The sequence below is a fragment of the Schistocerca nitens genome, chromosome 5 (assembly GCF_023898315.1).
Source record: "Schistocerca nitens isolate TAMUIC-IGC-003100 chromosome 5, iqSchNite1.1, whole genome shotgun sequence".
Lineage (NCBI taxonomy): Eukaryota > Metazoa > Arthropoda > Insecta > Orthoptera > Acrididae > Schistocerca > Schistocerca nitens.
Genome location: NC_064618.1, coordinates 341,418,727 through 341,440,949, shown reverse-complemented (window position 1 = coordinate 341,440,949; position 22,223 = coordinate 341,418,727).

Here is a 22,223-nt window from a genome sequence, read left to right as displayed (position 1 = left end):
ACTGAAGGCTGTTTTGACTTTTCTGTATACTGAGTCCTCCTCCTGACGATCATTTATTCACATTTTTCCTGCAGCCGTTTTGCCTTGGCTTCCCTGCACTTACCATTTTTTTATTGCTAAGCTACTTATATTACTGTATTCCTATCTTCTCCTGAACATTTTAGTACTTCCTTCGTTCGTCGATTGTTATTGAAGTATTTCTTCTGTTGATTATTACTAAATTGTGATCTGAGTCTACATCTGCTCCTGAGTACACCCTACAATCCAATATCTGATTTCGCAATATCTGCCTGACCATGGATAATTTAACTGAAATTTTCCCATATCTCCAGGCTTTTTCCAAGCATGTCTCCTCTTCTTCCAATTTTTTAACAGTGTACTTGCTATTACAAACTGAAATTTATTGTAAAACTCAATTGGTCTTTCTCCTCTCTCATTCCTACTACTAAGCCCGTATTCTCGAGTAATTCTTTCATCTATTCCTTCCCGCACTACGGCACTCCAATCCTCCGTAATTATTAGATTTTCATCTCCCTTTACATATTGAGTTACACGTTCAGTATTCTCATATACTTTCTCTATCTCTTCATCTTTTGCTTTCGACGCCAGCATGTATACCTGAACTACTGTTGTCAGCGTTGGTTTGATGTCGAATCTGATGAGACCAACCCTATCACAGTATCCCACTCTCTGTCCTATATTCTTGTTATAACGAATCATATTCCCGTTATACCATTTTCTGTTGCTGTTGTTATTACACCATACTCGTCTGACAAGATATCCTTATTTTCTTTCCATTTCACTTCACTGACCCACACTCCCCACCCTCCCCCGATCCATGCTGACCCTTTGCTTTTACCTTTTTAGATTTCCTAGGCCCCCTACCACTGTCAAACTTCTGACATTCCACGCTCCGAGTAGTAGTATATTACTCTTTCGTTGGTTGTTCCATGGTCATATCCACCTTGGCGGTCCTCTCCCTCTTACATGAGCCGTAACTTAAACTCATAAACAACAACATTGAATTCATCTTCTGAATGAAAGACATGTTGCGTAATCTTTCCTTACATACAGAATGTATATTGCGTTTTTCCATTCTACCTCGTGCAGTTCTACGAAATGCTAATTATTTGCATATCCGAGCGTGTAGTACGTTCCACGCCAATGTGTCGCTTGCCACATGCATGATGTTTCAATTGCGTTGGCCAGGAGTGTAATAGATGAAATGGAGAACTAGTATGATGGAAGAACTATAACACGTACTATTTTCCTTCAATTCTTAGTTAAATAAGGACACTTTTCAACTTTTTTATGTTTTCCTCAGGCACTGCATTGAAATCTTCTGCACTGACAAGTGCAGTGTATTTTCTGTTATAGGGCCAGTCTGTACACTGTTATAAGTAAACAATTTTTAGTTTTCTACGAAAATGACTATTTAGTTCCAAAAAAATGATTTCAGAATGTGTACACATTCATGTCTGAGGGCTCGTGATTTTATATTCTTTAGGTGATTTCTTACGAAGGAACTAAATAATTACTATTGCTATTCACTTTTTAAACTTGAATTACCGAAAAGCCAAATGGATCTCCTGTTAGGTGACGATATCCTCAGGTATTTCTCATTCACCTCATGCCTCAATGCGGGCATTGCTTAAGCTTTGACCATGCCCCGGCGAACTGCAAAGCCCAGACGAAATGTTTGCAGTGCGGTGGAAACTACATACTGAACAGGTGCGACACAAAGAACCCGGAGAAGTGCTCTAACTGTGACGGCGGCCACTCGGCCCCGTCATGTAAGTGCCCTAAACGACCCAAGGCAGCAGCAAAAGAGGAGCTCCGCGCACCCATCAAGATGATGGACGAACCCTCGCCCCTCCCGCCAGAGGAAAAACTACAGCAGGAAATCGTCCTAAAAAATAATTTCCTGCGAACACTTACCGGTGCACTCGTCAGTCTGTTCCAAGATAGGCGAGAAGAGATCATCAGAACGGTTAACCAGGTGTCGCAGCGGTTACTTAACAGAAGCGTGAAGGCGACCCAGTCGGCCGTCTGCCTGCATGTAACAGTGGCAGACAGTCAGCCCGGCAACACAATTAGACATTACATATAAACATGCACAACATCAGCCACCCACTGCCCAAACACCCTTAAGAGCAATGCGCGCACACACAAGCACCAAACGCCACACATAACACAAAACACTCACATACAACCAAAAGCAAGAAACACTATGCCTCTCCCCACACAAAAGTCGCAAAACTGACATGGCCGACCCCACACACTACCACCAGCTGAATCTCCTCTTCTCCAAAGCGCGAAGAGTTAAAGATAGGCGCAGACTCCTTACACACATTATGTTACGTAACAACATACACACAGCCGGCATCGCTGAAACCTGGCTGATGGACAGACAACAATGCAACATACCGAAATACAATTGTTTCCGAAAAGACAGAGACGGTAGGGGTGGAGTCGCGCTGTATATGCGTAATATGATAGCCGCAACCGAAACCCCTCCCCCAGCACAATTTGGGGATACAGGGATCGTCATGATCAAGCTTAAAGGGCATAATGAACGGGCAGTAACAATAGCATGCCTATACAATCCACCAGACAAGACCCCCCTCCCCCCCCCCCCCACCCGGGTTCCCAGGTTAGATTCCCGGCGGGATCAGGGATTTTCTCTGCCTCGTGATGACTGGGTGTTGTGTGATGTCCTTACGTTAGTTAGGTTTAAGTAGTTCTTAGTTCTAGGGGACTGATGACCATAGCTGTTAAGTCCCATAGTGCTCAGAGCCATTTGAACCAACCCCCCACCCACGGTACCTCATGTCCGAAGAGAGATTTATCCTACTAGCCGACCTAAATGCGCGGCACGAGAGGCTAGGTGACCACAGCACAAATCAAAATGGACAAATCCTCTTTGGCCTCCTGACAACGGAACCAGTAGACCGCCTGCCTATATACCATCCCACGCTTATAGGTCACTGAGGAACATCAGCACCTATCATGTCCTCTATAGTCCAGCCATGAGTGACTCGATAGCTAATGCTGAAATCGGCAACTCCATTACAAGCGACCACCTCCCCATCCTTTTCTCCACAGACGTAATAGCCCCATCTAACCCAGTGCCAACCAGGCGCACCAAACGGCAGTACTCAAACGCCGACTGGGACAAGTATAAAGACGTACTCACGCAAGAGCTATTTATCCCCATGACCCTGACGGACCCGCACCACCTAAAAACTTGTAAAAAACGAACTGGAATCCACTTTCAAACACGCAATAGAAGAAGCCATACCCCAAATCACCGTCGAAAATTGGAAACCCACTATCCCCCATGAAGCTCTTGACCTAATACAACGGAAAAGACGACTGCAAAGAGAGATGAGACGTACCAATAACCCTAACTTAATGACAGATATGGAACAGACTTAACAATCGTATAAAATATATCATCTCAATACATAAACAAAGACAATGGTACTAAACTTGCACGAGACCCAACTACAGAAACGGCGGACAATTCTGGAAGCGGTTTAAAACACTAATGGGACAAAGAGCGACAACCACAAATACCCTAATCGCAACAACGAGCCAACGACAGACCCACAACAACAGGCCAACATATACAAAGACGTGTTACAAGACGTATTCTTGTTTTCACAAGACAACAACTTAGACAAGGTTTTCAGACGAACGGTAGAACACCGACCCCCCCGATTACTTTCCACACAAACAGCAGAGAAAGCAAGCGAACACTCCCTAACTAAACCAAAAACCAACAACGAAATTGCAGATGCGATACTAACGGGACGCAGTTCCGGCCCAGGACAAAACGACATACGACGAATGCATCTTCAAAACGCACCTTTTCCCATCCTGATCCCTATCCTATCCCTAATCCTCAACTTCTGTATCAGCACCGAAACCATCCCAACTGCCTGGAAGATGAGCAAGACGATCACGATCCCAAAACGGGAGAAACAGAGAACAGCCCCACGATCGTACAGACCCATCTCTCTCTCTCAGACGTGCTAGGGAAAACCTTCGAAAGAATACTTACAGGCAGACTCAAGACATACGTGGAGAACAAGGAACCCCTCCCCTTGATCCAAGCAAACACTCCATCAACGACCCGCTGTTCAAACTTGTAAACGGAGTCACCCAAGGCTTCAATAACGGACAATGCACACTCGAGGTGTTTTTGGATATTGAACGGGCGTTTGACAAACTATGGCATGACGACCTCATCTTCACGCTGTGCGAAATAGGAATTCCTACCAAAATCGTTCGGCTGATCCAAGCACACCTAACCAACCGAACATGCAAAATACACAGCCATTTACCCCACAAGAAGGCGTGCCACAGGGTGGCATCCTGTCCCCGCTGCTGTACGAGCTGTAGACAGCAGATATACCAACCACCCATTCCCCAGACGAAACAGTAGCGCTCTACGCAGACGACACCGCGTATTGGTGCACATAACTAAGAATAGCAACAATGCAAAGAAAGACGGACGCATACCTAAACCGACTCGAAGACTTGATGCAAAAATGGAGATCAAACCAAACCCAGCAAAGACACAGACTGTACTCTTCCGACATAGAAATTTAACCAAAAAGCGACAGTAAAATGACAACGACATACAGCTGACCCTATGGAACACGCCACTCAGACTTGCCAACACTGCCAGGTACCTCGGTGTGTTCATAGACAAACACGTGAACTTGTTTACTCACTTGCACTACCTCCTTGAAAAGGCCAGAAAACGCCAAAGACTAGTAAGACAAGTACAAGGACGCCTCCGTGGTTACAGCATGGAAACTGCCATACGCACTTATAAAACATTTATAAGACCTGTTCTGGTATATGCCAGCACCCCGCTAGGAGGTATTTCACACACAGTAGCAGAGAGACTGTACAGAACTGAAGGACGACTGCTCAGAAACCTCGCGAAACTCCCGATAATGACGCCCAGTAACGACGTGTATGAAACAGTTAATGTTGAACCGATCCAGACACCACTGACAAAACTACGCGCGAACTACGGAAAAAATTGTTCAAATGGCTCTGAGCACTATGGGACTCAACTTCTGAGGTCATCAGTCCCCTAGAACTTAGAACTACTTAAACCTAACTAACCTAAGGACATCACACACATCCATGCCCGAGGCAGGATTCGAATCTGCGACCGTAGCGGGCGCGCAGTTCCCGACTGAAGCGCCTAGAACCGCTCGGCCACACCGCGAACTACGGAAAATGAATACTAACACTAAGACCGGACATAGAAAACATAATAACGACAAGACTCCAAATACACCGACTACCAATGTACAACTATATCTGCCCAGCGCGTAAAGTAGCCCAAAACACAGCAGGCCAATTCTCAGACTTACCACCTACTACGGAACCGTTAACAACCCACACCACCACTGCTCCTCATCTAGAAGTCAGGCAATTAAACGCAGACACACGACACAGTAACCATCATTCAACTTCCAAACGCACACGAGACGCCCCCCCCCCCCCCCCCCCCCACACACACACACAAACACACACACAAATTGTATATCACTACCTAATAACTTAGCAATCTAATTTCTACAGCTGCAAAAATTCTTTGACACCCTACCACCTAAGTCTACAAACCCACAACCACATTAATTATAGGACCTGTTACCTATCTCCGACCCTTACCATACCACAACAATATGTCTCATACAAATAGGTAATCCACCTTCCAAGTCATCAGTGTATCTCTACTAAACCCCGACATAATTCATCCCACTTCCTTAGTATACAGAAATTAAATCGAAAACGAATAATTAAACCACATGGAAAATCATGTATTTTAATATGAAAAATTATGTATCTTAACATGAAAAATTTTGTACTTTATGTCCTTAATTTTAATTTTTTTTAATTTTAATTTTATTCTTATATGAAAAATCACTTGTATAATATGGCAAAGAAAACCTGCATTGTAATTAACAAATGTACAAATTGTGAATGAGCAGCTCAAATGTACTCAGAATGTAACTATCATCTTACACTCAAGCAATTTAAAATTGTAATAAACAAGTAAATAAAATTGTAAAAACCATTGCTGGCTGGCTAAAAAGTGTAGTGCAAGCCCCAAGCACTAGAATAGCCCGCCCTCCCCCCTAAGGGGAGAAAAAAAAAAAAAAAGCCGCTGGAATCAGTATCGGACAGCACCTGAAGAGGACTGCGAGTCAGGCAGTTCAAGTATCGTGCAGGAAAGACACGAATAACAGGCAGAAATGCGATTATTCAACATGACAACGCTTCGCCGGGAAAGCTTGAAGAATTACAGCAATAGCACTGCTACTCCTCGCGAGTATCGACGCATTAAAGGAATATGGAGAGATCCTCTTCCTGCACCAGGATGGAAGAACATTATTCGAAAGTATCTCCTGGGACAGGCCGACCGCCACTTGCGCCACAAATTGTTGAAGTTATTTTTGCCCTGGCCGAGAATGCAGCACGTAATGTGCGATCTTCAAGCTGTGCACGAGCTGTGTCACGACAGCTGAACACTCCATGGTCCACCGTTCGGAAAAGTACTGCACGCAATTGCGAAATGGCATCTGTACAAACTTCACATTACCCACAATGCAGACATTCGAGTAGACTTCACTCTTACGTTTCTTGGAAGGGTTGAAGTTGACGACATATGGCCTTGGAACATTTTGTGGAATGCTGGAGAACACGTTACGTACATGAGGCAGTGAACACTCACAGCTGCCGTGTTTCGGGATCGTCCCACCAACGAAAGTTCATAACTTCCCTTGCATAGTGAACGCATTACAATGTGGTGTTGCTCCGTGGTACAGTTCATCATTGGTCCATTTTTCTTTGAGGAACTCCGATCATTGGCCGATTGTTCGAAATTGCGTGGCCACCAAGATCACCAGATTTTACACCGTGTGATTTCTGGCTATGAAGTTACCTGAAGGACAGATATTATCAACGGGACACTAATGCACATTGGAGGTTGAAAATGAGCGTAGCGGGGAAGGTAGCCAACACCCACCTGAGATGCTTCGGGCAGCAGTAGAGTAGTGCGTTTCCAGGCCGTCGTGGATGAAGATGGCCGCCACACTGAGCACGTTCGTAACCTGGAACGAAAACACGGTACGCTAGTAACAAATTTTACACTTTCATGTGGAAACTAAAATGTGTTTCTTTCAACGGTTTATTCGCTATTTCTCTTCGGTATGTCCTTTCAAATGATTCAACAAACTTTCATCGTCCTATGGTGACTCACTTTTCATGGAGGCCCTCTTTCAAGTAGCCGAGGTTTAATTAAAACCATTCTGTGTAAATAAATATCTAAACTCGCTGCTCACCTCAGTGCCCCATTGAAGTAGCAGTTTGATTGCAAAAGTACTGTACGGAAAAGGATTTGCGCAGGAAGAGTTTTGCACTTCTCTGAGGATCACTGTGACACATGTTTTGTTGCTGTCAACCTGTACGTGCTGTTCACGTGATCACACTGTGCGACCTAAGTATACGCATCTGGCGGAATGGACGCTAAGTCAACGTGTGTTACACGGTAGCAGTGTTGAGAGTGACAACGGATGAAGCGAGAATCCTAGCAAATTACAGATGAAATTGACATTTGGGATAGAATGTCGAGGGTACAAGAAAGATGGGAGTACTACAAGTAAAATAATCAAACAAGTACAAAAATATGTCAGTGTTCGACAGAATGTCTAACGTGATTAATGAGGCTTATGCAATAGGTAGACTAGTTTTGTACAGTAGGGTGACAAAAGTCATGGGATAGCACTATGCACATATGCAGACGCCGTTTACAAGGTAAAAAAGAGAAGTACACTGACGGAGCTATCGCCGCGCTGGATTAGCCCAGCGGTCTAAGCTGCTGCAGTCATGTACTGTGCGGCTGGTCCCGGCGGGGGTTAGAGTCCTCCCTCGGGCATGGGTGTGTGTGTTTGTCAAAATGGTTCAAATGGCTCTGAGCACTATGGGACTTAACAGCTATGGTCATCAGTCCCCTAGAACTTAGAACTACTTAAACCTAACTAACCTAAGGACAGCACACAACACCCAGTCATCACGAGGCAGAGAAAATCCCTGACCCCGCCGGGAATCGAACCCGGGAACCCGGGCGTGGGAAGCGAGAACGCTACCGCACGACCACGAGCTGCGGACTGTGTTTGTCCTTAGGATAGTTTAGGTTAAGTAGTGTGTAAGCTTAGGGACTGATGACCTCAGCAGTTAAGTCCCATAAGATTTGACACATATTTTTTACACGGAGCTGTCACTTGTACGCAGGTGATTCACGTGAAGAGGTTTCCGACGTGATTATGGCCGCACGACGGAAATTAACAGACTCTGGACGCGGAACGGCAGTCGGAACTGGACGCATGGGACATTCCATTTTGGGAATCGTTAGGGAATTCAATATTCCAAGATCCGGTGTCAAGAGTGTGCCGAGTATACCAAATTTCAGGTATTGCAGTGGACGACGGCCTTCACTTAATAACCGAGAGCAGCGGAGTTTCCGTAGAGTTGTCAGTGCTAACAGACATGCTATACTGGGTGAAATAACCGCAGAATTCAATGTCGTACGTACGACGAATGTACTCATTAGGACAATACGGCGAAATCTGACGTTAAGGGGCTATGGCAGCAGACGACCGACGCGAATGTATTTGCTAACAGCGCGGCATCTCCTGCAGCGCCTTCCCTGTACTCATGACCGTATCGTTTGGTCCCTAGACGACTGGAAAAACTTGGCCTTGTCAGTTGAGTCCCAGTTTCAGTTGGTAAGAGCTGGTGGTAGGGTTCGAGTGTGGTGCAGGCCCCACAGAGCCGTGGACCCAAGTTGTCAACAAGGCGTTGTGCAAGCTGCTAGTACGAGGGCAGTTCAATAAGTAATGCAACACATTTTTTTTCTCGGCCAATTTTGGTTGAAAAAACCGGAAATTTCTTGTGGAATATTTTCAAACATTCCCGCTTCGTCTCGTATAGTTTCATTGACTTCCGGCAGGTGGCAGCCCTGTACGGAGCTGTTAAAATGGCGTCTGTAACGGAATTGCGTTGCAAACAACGGGCAGTGATCGAGTTTCTTTTGGCGGAAAACCAGGGCATCTCAGATATTCATAGGCGCTTACAGAATGTCTACGGTGATCTGGCAGTGGACAAAAGCACGGTGAGTCGTTGGGCAAAGCGTGTGTCCTCATCGCCGCAAGGTCAAGCAAGACTGTCTGATCTCCCGCGTGCGGGCCGGCCGTGCACAGCTGTGACTCCTGCAATGGCGGAGCGTGCGAACACACTCGTTCGAGATGATCGACGGATCACCATCAAACAACTCAGTGCTCAACTTGACATCTCTGTTGGTAGTGCTGTCACAATTGTTCACCAGTTGGGATATTCAAAGGTTTGTTCCCGCTGGGTCCCTCGTTGTCTAACCGAACACCATAAAGAGCAAAGGAGAACCATCTGTGCGGAATTGCTTGCTCGTCATGCGGCTGAGGGTGACAATTTCTTGTCAAAGATTGTTACAGGCGATGAAACATGGGTTCATCACTTCGAACCTGAAACAAAACGGCAATCAATGGAGTGGCGCCACACCCACTCCCCTACCAAGAAAAAGTTTAAAGCCATACCCTCAGCCGGTAAAGTCATGGTTACAGTCTTCTGGGACGCTGAAGGGGTTATTCTGTTCGATATCCTTCCCCATGGTCAAACGTTCAACTCTGAAGTGTATTGTGCTACTCTTCAGAAATTGAAGAAACGACTTCAACGTGTTCGTAGGCACAAAAATCAGAACGAACTTCTCCTTCTTCATGACAACGCAAGACCTCACACAAGTCTTCGCACCCGAGAGGAGCTCACAAAACTTCAGTGGACTGTTCTTCCTCATGCACCCTACAGCCCCGATCTCGCACCGTCGGATTTCCATATGTTTGGCCCAATGAAGGACGCAATCCGTGGGAGGCACTACGCGGATGATGAAGAAGTTATTGATGCAGTACGACGTTGGCTCCGACATCGACCAGTGGAATGGTACCGCGCAGGCATACAGGCCCTCATTTCAAGGTGGCGTAAGGCCGTAGCATTGAATGGAGATTACGTTGAAAAATAGTGTTGTGTAGCTAAAAGATTGGGGAATAACATGGTGTATTTCAATGCTGAATAAAACAACCCCTGTTTCAGAAAAAAAATGTGTTGCATTACTTATTGAACTGCCCTCGTAATTCATGGTTTATTCTTTGATTTAATCATCTCCCCCAAAATGGCACCATGAAAGCAATGACACAACCAGGGCTGGCCACCATGTTGCAGATGAAACAGACCACATTTCTGGCGTGCTCGGGAAACCAGCTCTTCAAGCGTAAGGATAGCACACTTCCTAACCCAAAGGCTATGGGATTCAGTACTCGAGAATAAATATTGCATGTCGCAGATTCTCTCGCTAATATTTCCTTTCACAGTCGGAGTAGCTCTTACAAAATAAAACCGTTCCGCAAATTAAAGGTAAAATGACAAACTGCCTATTGGCTTCTGTCTCAGGTTCCTCGGCCGACCTTCATCTAATGATTGTACTGACGTTTCGCCAGCACGAGTGGCTGGCATTGTCAAAGCTTCACCCCCCATTGTCGGTGGTGAACAATTTTGTAAAGGTAAAATAGTTGACAATTACATGGCAGAAACATTGACAGTTCTCGTACTTCATAGTAACCTTCAAAAGTGAAGCAGTTAATTAACTATTCACGAACTGTAGTAACAATTACACGTCGCAGAACTGCTGTCATAGTATACTATTCTTCACAACGTTCTGTCTTACGATACGGTGCTGGTTAATGGCACATACAGGGTGAACTTGAACGCCATCGACAAAATTTCAGATGTAATTCAAGGACTTTTTCCGAGTATTTCGTTATAAGGTACCCCTTGGTCTCTTATGGCTCGTTGATTTCGTACCACTATTTTCCATTATTAAACTTTTAGTTTAATAAATCACGGCTGCGAAATACTAACACGAATTTTTTACAGATGAATGAAAAAACTGGTAGAATCCCACCTCGGGAAGATCAATTTGGGTTCCGTAGAAATGTTCGAACACGTGAAGCAATACTGACCCAACGACGTATCTTAGAAGATAGATTAAGGAAAGGCAAATCTACGTTCCTGTCATTTGTAGACTTAGAGAAATCTTTTGACAATGTTGACTAGAATACTCTCTTTCAAATTCTTAACGTGGCAGGGGTCAAATACAGGGTGCGAAAGGTTACTTACAATTTGTACGGAAACCAAATGGCAGTTACAAGAGTCGAGGGGTATGAAATGGAAGCAGTGGTTGGGAAGGGAGTGAGACGGGGTTGTAGCCTCTCCCCGATGTTATTCAGTCCGTATATTGAGCAATCAGTAAAGGAAACAAAAGAAAAATTCGGAGTAGGTATTAAAATCCATGGAGAAGAAATAAAAACTTTGAGGTTTCCCGATGACATTTTAATTCTGTCAGAGACAGCGAAGGACCTGGAAGAGCAGTTCAACGGAATGGACAGTGTCTTGAAAGCAGGATGGAAGATGAACTTCAACAAAAGCAAAACGAGGATAATGGAATGTAGTCGAATTAAATCAGGTAATGCTGAGGGAATCAGATTAAGAAATGAGACACTTAAAGTAGTAAAGGAGTTTTGCTATTTGAGGAGCAACATAACTGATGATTTCTAAGTAGAGAGGATATAAAATGTAGACTCGCAATGGCGAGGAAAGCGTTTCTGAAGAAGAGAAATTTGTTAACATCGAGTATAGGTTTAAGTGTCAGGGAGTCTTTTCTGAAAGTATTTGTATGGAGTATAGCCGCGTATGGAAGTGAAACATGGACGATAAATGGTTTAGACAAGAAGAGAATAGAAGATTTCGAAATGTGGTGCTACAGAAGAATGCTGAAGATTAGATGGGTAAATCACATAACAAATGAGGAGGTACTGAATAGAATTGGGTAGAAGAGGAATTTGTGTCACAACTTGGCTATAAGAAGGGATCGGTTGGTAGGACATGTTCTGAGGCATCAACGAATTACCAATTTAGTATTGGAGGGAAGCGTGGAGGGTAAAAATCGTAGACCAAGAGATGAATACATTCAGCAGATTCAGAAGGAGGTAGCTTGCAGTAGTTACTCTTAGATGAAGGAACTTCCACAGGTTAGAGTAGCATGGAGAGCTGCATCAAACAGCCTCTCGACTGAAGACCACAACAACAACAACACCAACATTTACCTTTGTGTCTGTACTGCTCTGATAATATCTGCAGAGCAATGCAAATGTCGACGGTACTGCTCTGTATCTTGTTTGGAAACAAACTTGTACCATTAGCTCACAGTATTGGATCTTGACAACAGCAATGCATGCTTCAGTCTCCACACTCAAATTTGCATTCAGTGCTTCTCTGTTCTGCCTTGGGTTGGTTTTTCCGGCAATATTGTTTGAACCTAAAAAAAAAAAAATGTTCAAATGTGTGTGAAATCTTATGGGACCTAACTGCTAAGGTCATCAGTCCCTAAGCTTACACCCTACTTAACCTAAGTTATCCTAAGGACAAACACAGACACCCATGCCCGGGGGAGGGCTCGAACCTCCGCCGGGACCAACCGTACCGTCCACGACTGCAGCGCCTAAGACCGCTCGGCTAATCCCGTGTGGCTGTACGTTAACAGTTATACACAGAAGTATGGATAGGATTCCTCATTAGGAATTATATGATACTCACTTAGTGTATGGGTTCACTGACTGGAATGGAAGAGCGATTCAACGACTCAATGTGAAACTGTTCCCACAGCGACAGCTAACACTTCACACCAGTTTTGCATGTGTGTATAGATGTCTACTTGTATCTGGATCCTGTGTTCATTCTACATCTACGTCATATTGCGCAAGGCACCTGAAGGTGTGTGGCGAAGTGTGTTCCATTCGCGAATAGCGTGTGGGAAGAATGATTGTCGGTAAGCCTCTGTAATGGCCCTAATTTCTCGACTTTTCTCCTCGTAGTCATTACACGAGACTTCTATGGGGAAAGAAGTAATATGTTGTACGACTCTTCCCGGAAAGTGCTCTCTCTCGAAATTTCAATAGTAAACCTTTCCCTATGATGCACGACGCCTCTCTTGTAATGTCTGCTAATGGAGTGTGTTGAGCATCTCCGTAACGCTCTCGCGCCGGCTAACGATCCCGTGACGAAACGCGCCGCTCTTCGTTGGATCTACACTATCTTTTCCATCAGTCCTACCTGGTAGGGATCCCAGGTAGATGAACAATACTCAAGAATCGGTCGAACAAGCGCCTTATAAACCACTTCATTCGTGGATGAGTTACATTTCATTAAGATTCTTCCTGTGCATCTGTCTGATATATTTTTCCTATTTGGTCATTCCACTTAAGGTCGCTCTGGATAGTTACTTCAAGATATTTTACGACAGATACTGTTTCCAGCAGTTTGTCATCAGTAGTGTAGCCGTACAGTAGTGGATTTCTTTTCCTACGAATGCGCAATATATTACATTTATTTACGTTCAGGGTCAACTGCCAGCTAGAGCCCGCACCATTCATCAAATCTCTGGAAGTCATTCTGCGAATCGTTATCGTTACTATCTTCGGGGATTGCTGCTTTGTTATAGACAACCGCATCATCTGCGATCAGGCTTAAAGAGCATCCGACGCTTCCTACTAGATCATTTATACATATTGTAAACAGTAACGGTCCTACCACATCTCCTTGGCGTACTCTGGAAATTACCTTTACATCTGTCGATTTTGTTCCATCAAGAGCGACGTGTTGAGCTCTATCTGCAGAAAATCTTTAATCCAGTGGCAAATCTGCTCCGACACTTGATAAGCTCGTACTTTTTTCATTAAACGGCAGTGCGGGACTGTGTCAAATGCCTTACTGAAATCAAGGAACATGTTCCATAATTCTACAAAAGATTTACGTATACGATAGATGTCTATAATGGTGTGCGTCTGTCCTACGGCTCTTCTTAAAAAGGGAAATGAATTGCACTTTTTTCCAGTCGCTAAGTACCCTTCGTTGCTCAAGCAATCTACGATGACTTACTGCTACAAGGGAGTAAGTTCTTTTGCATAATCTTTGTAGTACACTATAGGTATCTTATCTGGTCATGACACCTTTCCACTACTAACCGATTGTAGTTGTTTTTCTATTCCGCGATCGGTTATCTCAATATCTTCCATTTCGACATCCATACTACCATTGAAAGGAGGGACCCTGTTACGATCTCCCGCTGTGAAACAATTTCGGAAGACCGAATTCAGTATTTCGACCTTCTGTCAGTTATCTTCCCTTTTGGTGCCAGTATGGTCACTGAGTGAATGAATAGAAGTTTTTGAGCCACTTACTGATCTGTGGCGATTTCATATTACAACCTTTTTCGCTCCTGTGAATTACTTTCGCAGAAGTAAAGACCAGTGAGGTAACAGATGAAATAGACTACATTCTAAGTTTGTACCGAACCACTGGAGAGGACGCGTTCCTTATACCAAAGTACTCGGAAAATATCCCTGAAAGACCACCGCAAATTTGTGAGTGGTGCTCGCATCAGCCTGTAGATGTTGTTCTGATGCAACATCGGCATATGAGACGGAGTTATAATCATTTTTACTCTAACGCTATGCTTCCCACCAAGAGTACGCAATGCATTTTCGAACTATACACTGTCTGATGAAAAGTATCTTGACGCCTTTTAGTAGACATTAATATGTATGCATCCACTCTTCGCTTTTGCGACGGCTTGAAATCTGCTGCGGACACTTTCAGTGAGGTGCCTGTATGTCTGTGGAGGCAACCTATTCTTCCTCGTGAGTCTAAGTCAGAGAGGGTAGTGACGTTGGACGCTGGTGTCTGGAGCGAAATCAACGTTTTAACTTACCACAACGGCGTTCCTTTGGGCTCAGACCAGGATGCTAGACAGGCGAGTATATTTAAGGAACATTATTGTCCACAAACCATTGCCTCACAGATACTGCTTTATGACCGAAATGTTCCTCTGTTGCACGCAGTACACAGTGTTGTAAAATGTGTTCATATCTTTCCGCATTTAGCGTTTTCTTAAGCACAATAAGGGAACCACGAAAAACGCCCTCATACCACGTCACCACCTCCTTCGTACTTCACTGCTGTCATTACATGTGATGGCAGATACCGGTGTCCAGGCAGCTGCCAAACCCAAACCCTTCCATCGAATCGCCGCACGGCATAGCGTGATTCATGACTCCCAATCACTCGCTTCCAGTCATCCGCGGTCCAATGGGGTTGCTGTTTACACCAGGTCAAGTGCCGCTCAGAACTGACTATAATAGAAGTGTGTGTGTGGCTTATAAGTAGCAGCTCAACTACCGTTGCAGCGCTCTTTTTTTTAACTCCCTTGCACACTCATTGATTTAGCTTGTTTGCTGGCAGGCTTTTCGAACTCACGAGGATCCCTTCCATTGATTTCATGCTCTTATTTAAAACTAGCTTCTGCAATGCCCTTCTGTCCTTGGCCTTCAGTACATAAATCCTGCCTGGTCTTCCTTTAGCTGAGGTTGTTCCTTCGCATTTCCACTTCAGAGTCACATCACCAACAGTCAACTTGGGCGGATTTAGAAGGGCTAAAATGTCCCAGATGGATTTGTTACTCATGTACTCGTGTTACTAGTCCACGTTCAAGATCACTGAGCTCTCCTGCCCCCGCGGAGTGGCCGCGCGGTTTAAGGCGCCATGCGACGGCTGTGCGCCCCCCCCCCCCCCCTCCCCCGCCGGAGGTTCGAGTCCTCCCTCGGGCATGAGTATGTGTGTTGCTCTTAGCATAAGTTAGATGCAGTTATCTTAAGTAGTGTGTAAGTCTAGGGACCGATGACCTCAGCAGTTTGGTCCCTTAGGAATTTACACACGTTTGAACATTTTGAGCACTCCTGACCGACTCAATTGCTGTTACTGCTTCTCTGCCTACTTATACAGGATGAGTAATTAACTATTGCCACCTAGAATAACTCCGAAAGTATGATAGTAGCTGAAACGTTTGCGGGACAAACGTTGCATGGGACAACGGCGGCCACAATATGACGTTGGTTTTTTGTTGCTATGTAGGGTCGCTTCAGGGCTACGAAGGTCAACTTTTTTTTTATGGGATGTTATAGTTTGGTACTTATTTTCTGATAGCTGCTATCGAGACGAATCCAATGATGTGTAACAGTATGGTCTTTGAAGGGCAACGAAGGTCAAAAAGGTGGCATGAACGTCCCTTTACAGAGGGTGTTCGAAGTGATGACCGTTCGTATCGATGCAGTGCTGCAATCTTCTTATCATGGACTGAATGGTATTCCTTATCACTTCGGCACTTATCGAAGCACATGCTCTGACAATTCTCTCTCATATATCGTGCAAACAGTAAATATTCGCCGAATACGACGTATCCATCTAACGCACCATTGACATGTAAACACCATTCTGTGGCTTCGCAGTACAACACTGATAGGAACGGTAAGACTAGTATCGTCGAATCAAGCGAATGTGAATGATGTATTCCTTCGAAGAACAAGTCGATATGCTTTTCATTTACGGAGAATACCAACGAAATTGAGTGAGAGCTAGAGACTTATGCGATGAAAGATATCCTCAACATACTCACCCTACACATCGTAAATTAACATATGTGTACGATACACTGAGAACAAGTGCATCTTTAACGCATCGGACACACATCCGGCAAAGGAAACGGAAATAGGTACTCTTGCCACTGTGGTTCGAGATCCTCGTGCTAGTTCGCGTTAAATCGCAAGGGAACCTGGCATGAGCGAGAGTAGTATTCTTCGTGTTCTGCATCGCCATAAATACCATCCTTGCCATATCAGTCTCCACCAAGAATTAACTGGTACGGACTGTATGCGTCGCACTGAATTCTGCCGATGGGCTTCAGATTCATAGGGATGACACATTTATTAATTTGATTTTATTTACTGACGAGGCTACATTCACGAAACATGGAAATGTTAATTTACATAACATGCATTATTGGGCAACTACAAAATCCATGGCCGGCCGGAGTGGCCGAGCGGTTCAAGGCGCTACAGTCTGGAACTGCGCGACCGCTACGGTCGCAGGTTCGAATCCTACCTCGGACATGGATGTCCTTAGGTTAGTTAGGTTTAAGTAGTTCTAAGTTCTAGGGGGCTGATGACCTCAGCAGTTAAGTCCCATAGTGCTCAGAGCCATTTGAACCATTACAAAATCCACGTTGGCTGCGGAAAGTTGCACACCAAAAACCGTGGTCGGTGAATGTATGGTGTGGGATTCTGGAGGACAGAATTATAGGCCCCTATTTCGTTGAAGGAAATCTTAATGGTAGGAAGTGCACCACATTCCTGCAAGAAACATTAGGTCTGTTATTGGAAGAAATACCTTTAGGAAGAAGGAACAGAATGTGGCATCAACACGTTGGGAACCGGTCGCTGTGGCCGGGGGTTCTAGGCGCTTCAGTCCGGAACCGCGCTGCTGCTAGGTCGCAGGTTCGAATCCTGCCTCGGGCATGGATGTGTGTGATGTCCTTACCGTAGTTAGGTTTAAGTAGTTCTATGTCTAGGGGACTGATGACCTCAGATGTTAAGTACCATAGTGCTTAGAGCCATTTGAACCATTTTTGAACACGATGGGTGTCCGGCATATTTTTCGCTGATAGCTAGAAATGAGTTGCAGAGACAATTCCCAAATCTTTGGATTGTACGCGGAGGAGATGTGTCGTGGCCTGCTCGTTCGCCAGACTTGTCACCTCCGAATTTTTTCTTGTGGAGATTCGTAAAAGACATTGTTTATGAAGACGTTCCAACTACACCTGAAGATATCGAGAGAGAATTGTCAGAGCATGTGCTTCGATAAGTGCCGAAGTGATAAGGAAGACCACTCAATCCATGATAAGAAGACTGCAGCACTGCGTTGATACCAATGGTCATCTCTTCGAACACCTTCTGTAAATGGACGTTCGTGCCACCTTTTTGACCTTCGTTGAGCTTCAAAAACCTTTCTGTTACACATCATTGGATTTGTCTCGATAGCCGCTATCAGAAAATAAATACCAAACTATAGCATCCCATTAAAAAAAAAAGTTCACTTTCATACCTCTGAAGCGACCCCATCTAGCAACAAAAAACCGTCATATAATGGGCCCCGTTGTCATATGCAACTTTTGTTCCATAAACTTTTCAGCTCCTATCATACTTTCGGAGTTATACTTGGTGGCAATAGTTAGTGACTCACCCTATATACGGACGGTTCCGCATCTCGTGATATCTGTTGGTCATTCTGAATTACATAGGGCTGTTCGGATAGTTTTGATCAGATAATGTATATACACTCCTGGAAATGGAAAAAAGAACACATTGACACCGGTGTGTCAGACCCACCATACTTGCTCCGGACACTGCGAGAGGGCTGTACAAGCAATGATCACACGCACGGCACAGCGGACACACCAGGAACCGCGGTGTTGGCCGTCGAATGGCGCTAGCTGCGCAGCATTTGTGCACCGCCGCCGTCAGTGTCAGCCAGTGTGCCGTGGCATACGGAGCTCCATCGCAGTCTTTATCACTGGTAGCATGCCGCGACAGCGTGGACGTGAACCGTATGTGCAGTTGACGGACTTTGAGCGAGGGCGTATAGTGGGCATGCGGGAGGCCGGGTGGACGTACCGCCGAATTGCTCAACACGTGGGGCGTGAGGTCTCCACAGTACATCGATGTTGTCGCCAGTGGTCGGCGGAAGGTGCACGTGCCCGTCGACCTGGGACCGGACCGCAGCGACGCACGGATGCACGCCAAGACCGCAGGATCCTACGTAGTGCCGTAGGGGACCGCACCGCCACTTCCAAGAAAATTAGGGACACTGTTGCTCCTGGGGTATCGGCGAAGACCATTCGCAACCGTCTCCATGAAGCTGGGCTACGGTCCCGCACACCGTTAGGCCGTCTTCCGCTCACGCCCCAACATCGTGCGGCCCACCTCCAGTGGTGTCGCGACAGGCGTGAATGGAGGGACGAATGGAGACGTGTCGTCTTCAGCGATGAGAGTCGCTTCTGCCTTGGTGCCAATGATGGTCGTATGCGTGTTTGGCGCCGTGCAGGTGAGCGCCACAATCAGGACTGCATACGACCGAGGCACGCAGGGCCAACACCCGGCATCATGGTGTGGGGAGCGATCTCCTACACTGGCCGTACACCACTGGTGATAGTCGAGGGGACACTGAATAGTGCACGGTACATCCAAACCGTCATCGAACCCATCGTTCTACCATTCCTAGACCGGCAAGGGAACTTGCTGTTCCAACAGGACAATGCACGTCCGCATGTATCCCGTGCCACCCAACGTGCTCTAGAAGGTGTAAGTCAACTACCCTGGCCAGCAAGATCTCCGGATCTGTCCCCCATTGAGCATGTTTGGGACTGGATGAAGCGTCGTCTCACGCGGTCTGCACGTCCAGCACGAACGCTGGTCCAACTGAGGCGCCAGGTGGAAATGGCATGGCAAGCCGTTCCACAGGACTACATCCAGCATCTCTACGATCGTCTCCATGGGAGAATAGCGGCCTGCATTGCTGCGAAAGGTGGATATACACTGTACTAGTGCCGACATTGTGCATGCTCTGTTGCCTGTGTCTATGTGCCTGTGGTTCTGTCAGTGTGATCATGTGATGTATCTGACCCCAGGAATGTGTCAATAAAGTTTCCCCTTCCTGGGACAATGAATTCACGGTGTTCTTATTTCAATTTCCAGGAGTGTATTTTAGTGGCAAATACGCATTTCTTTTTCAATATCTCATCATTCTGTAAGCTTCTAAGCATTCAGGCACTTTCTTCTTTTCTGAAACCCACGTTTTCTCATCTTAAATGTTACTCTAACCATGCGCCCAGAATTTTTGTACAAGATGTTTGATCAGTGCTGGACGTCTATATCTAGGGCTAGCCATCCAGATTAACACTAGGCATAATTCTATACGAAAGCGTTATGGCATTGATGTTAGTTAATCTTGATACAACTCTCCTGGTACCACAAATTTTCAGGGTTCGTTTCATATGGATTTCTTCTTCAAATGCTGATTGATTAGAGTTGAACGATGTTGTAAGTTTTTTTACCTCTTCTACAACTTTTCGGGCCGATTCTGCAGTTTTCTGTGCATCATCAGGTTCACGCTCTTTGAAGTTTCGTTATCTTACGCCTTCCACCCGCGTCCGGCCATAATGATTTAGGTTTTCCGCGATTTCCCTAAATCGCTCCTGGTAAATGCCGGGATTGTTCCTTTTTAAAAGGCATGGTCGGTTTCCTACCCCATCTTAGACATCCTTCTCTAATGACCTCGATGTCTACAGGACGTTAAACCCAATCTTCCTTCCTTCCATACGTCTTCCAGTTCTGTAGCACTGTGTGACATTATGCAACCATCCACTGCCTCCCTTGATAGCAGTGTAATCTATGTCTCTCGCAGTTTGATTTGCATAATGTAGTAGGTCGCTAACATGCATATCATGTAATTGTATCGAGCATACTTGCACGCGCAAACACCAATTTTTGTAACAAGTGCGCCTTGCAGTACATGTATTAAATCTTGCATTTGCTATTATTTCAGTACTATCGTAGAAATCCTCCATGAATATTCATAGTTTTTCTTATGCACTACACGGTTATATTGCTGAGGACTTATTCCATATCTGTTCATTTTATTATACTGCGTATGATCTTCCACATACACAATTATATTTAGTACACGCTCCATGGACAGCGACGGTCCTTCACTACTTTTCACGCGAGATGGGATTTGTGGCTTCCCGTCTGACAAGGATGATGTACTACATGGCTCAACAACTAGTTTTAATGTCACTTTCACTTGTTACGCACGTATTGTCATCACTGTACTCCTCATGTACATTGTCCGCACAGTCGAGCGTATATGACACCATACATTCTACTGACTCATACTGCAGAAACGTTAGTATTTCATCTGCCACTTCTTTCTCACTCTGCGAAATTCCTTGGGCTCCTTTCTGCCGAAATGTCAACTTCGACGACTTTAACTGTAGATATAATGCAATCATTGCGGCCGGCCGCAGTGGCAGAGCGGTTCTAGGCGCTTCAGTCTGGAACCGCGCAACCGCTACGGTCTCAGGTTCGAATGCTGCCTCGGGCATGGTTGTATGTGATGTCCTTAGGTTAGTTAGGTTTAAGTAGTTCTAAGTTCTAGGGGACTGATGACCCATAGTGCTCAGAGCCATTTGAACCATTTTTTGCAATGAGTGCTTTGTTTACCGTCGCCATTGCTCAGCTTCGTATCAACATCACTAGCACCGTAGCACTGTTGTGGGTTACTCATCGACCAAGCAGTTCAACTACGCTCATTAGCGTCATGGTGTTCTCGCCATTGGCAGCGCGTGGTAGCCGCGCGGTCTGGGGTGCTTTGTCACGATCCGTGCTGCTCCCCACGTCGGATGTGCGAGTCTTCCCTCGCGCATGGGTGTGTGTGTTGTCCACAGCGTAAGTTAGTTTAAGTTAGATTAAGTAGTGTGTAGGCTTAGGGACCGATGACTTCAGCAGTTTGGTCGCATAAGACCTTACCACGAATTTCCAAATTTGTTCTCACCATTGGGCAACTCCAGTCCTGGGGGGTGTGATATGCCGTAAACATCATTGACCTTTTGCAACCTCGCACTCAAGAAGTTCCTTGTCAGACGATAAGCAATTCTATCGGCAACTCGTTCTATACAGCGAAGTCGGCCAGGGCCCGTTGTCGTGGACCGCTGACACCGCGAAATGTGACATCGGCATTGTCGGCGGCTGCTGGCTGGGTCAGCCACGCAGAGCAGCTGGTGTCAGCAAGGACCGCCGTGGAAAAGCCGGCCGCCTGTGAGAAGGCAAAGCGCGCTCGACGTGGCCAGGTCCTGTCGCAAGGCAGGTTGCGGAGTGCGGGACGCTAAGGAGGCAGCATAACAGTGTCAGCCACAGGATTTTCGTAATTTGTGTGCCACTTGTGACCCACTCGAGTTGATGCCGCAACAACAGATTAAAGCTCATCCCCACAGATTAACCGACAAACTAACATTTTCCGCTTGCTAGGGTTCTGATAAGATGTGCACATACTGGCGACGTATTGTTTGTAATTTCATTAGACGCTATCAGTCATCTTAGTTAAAA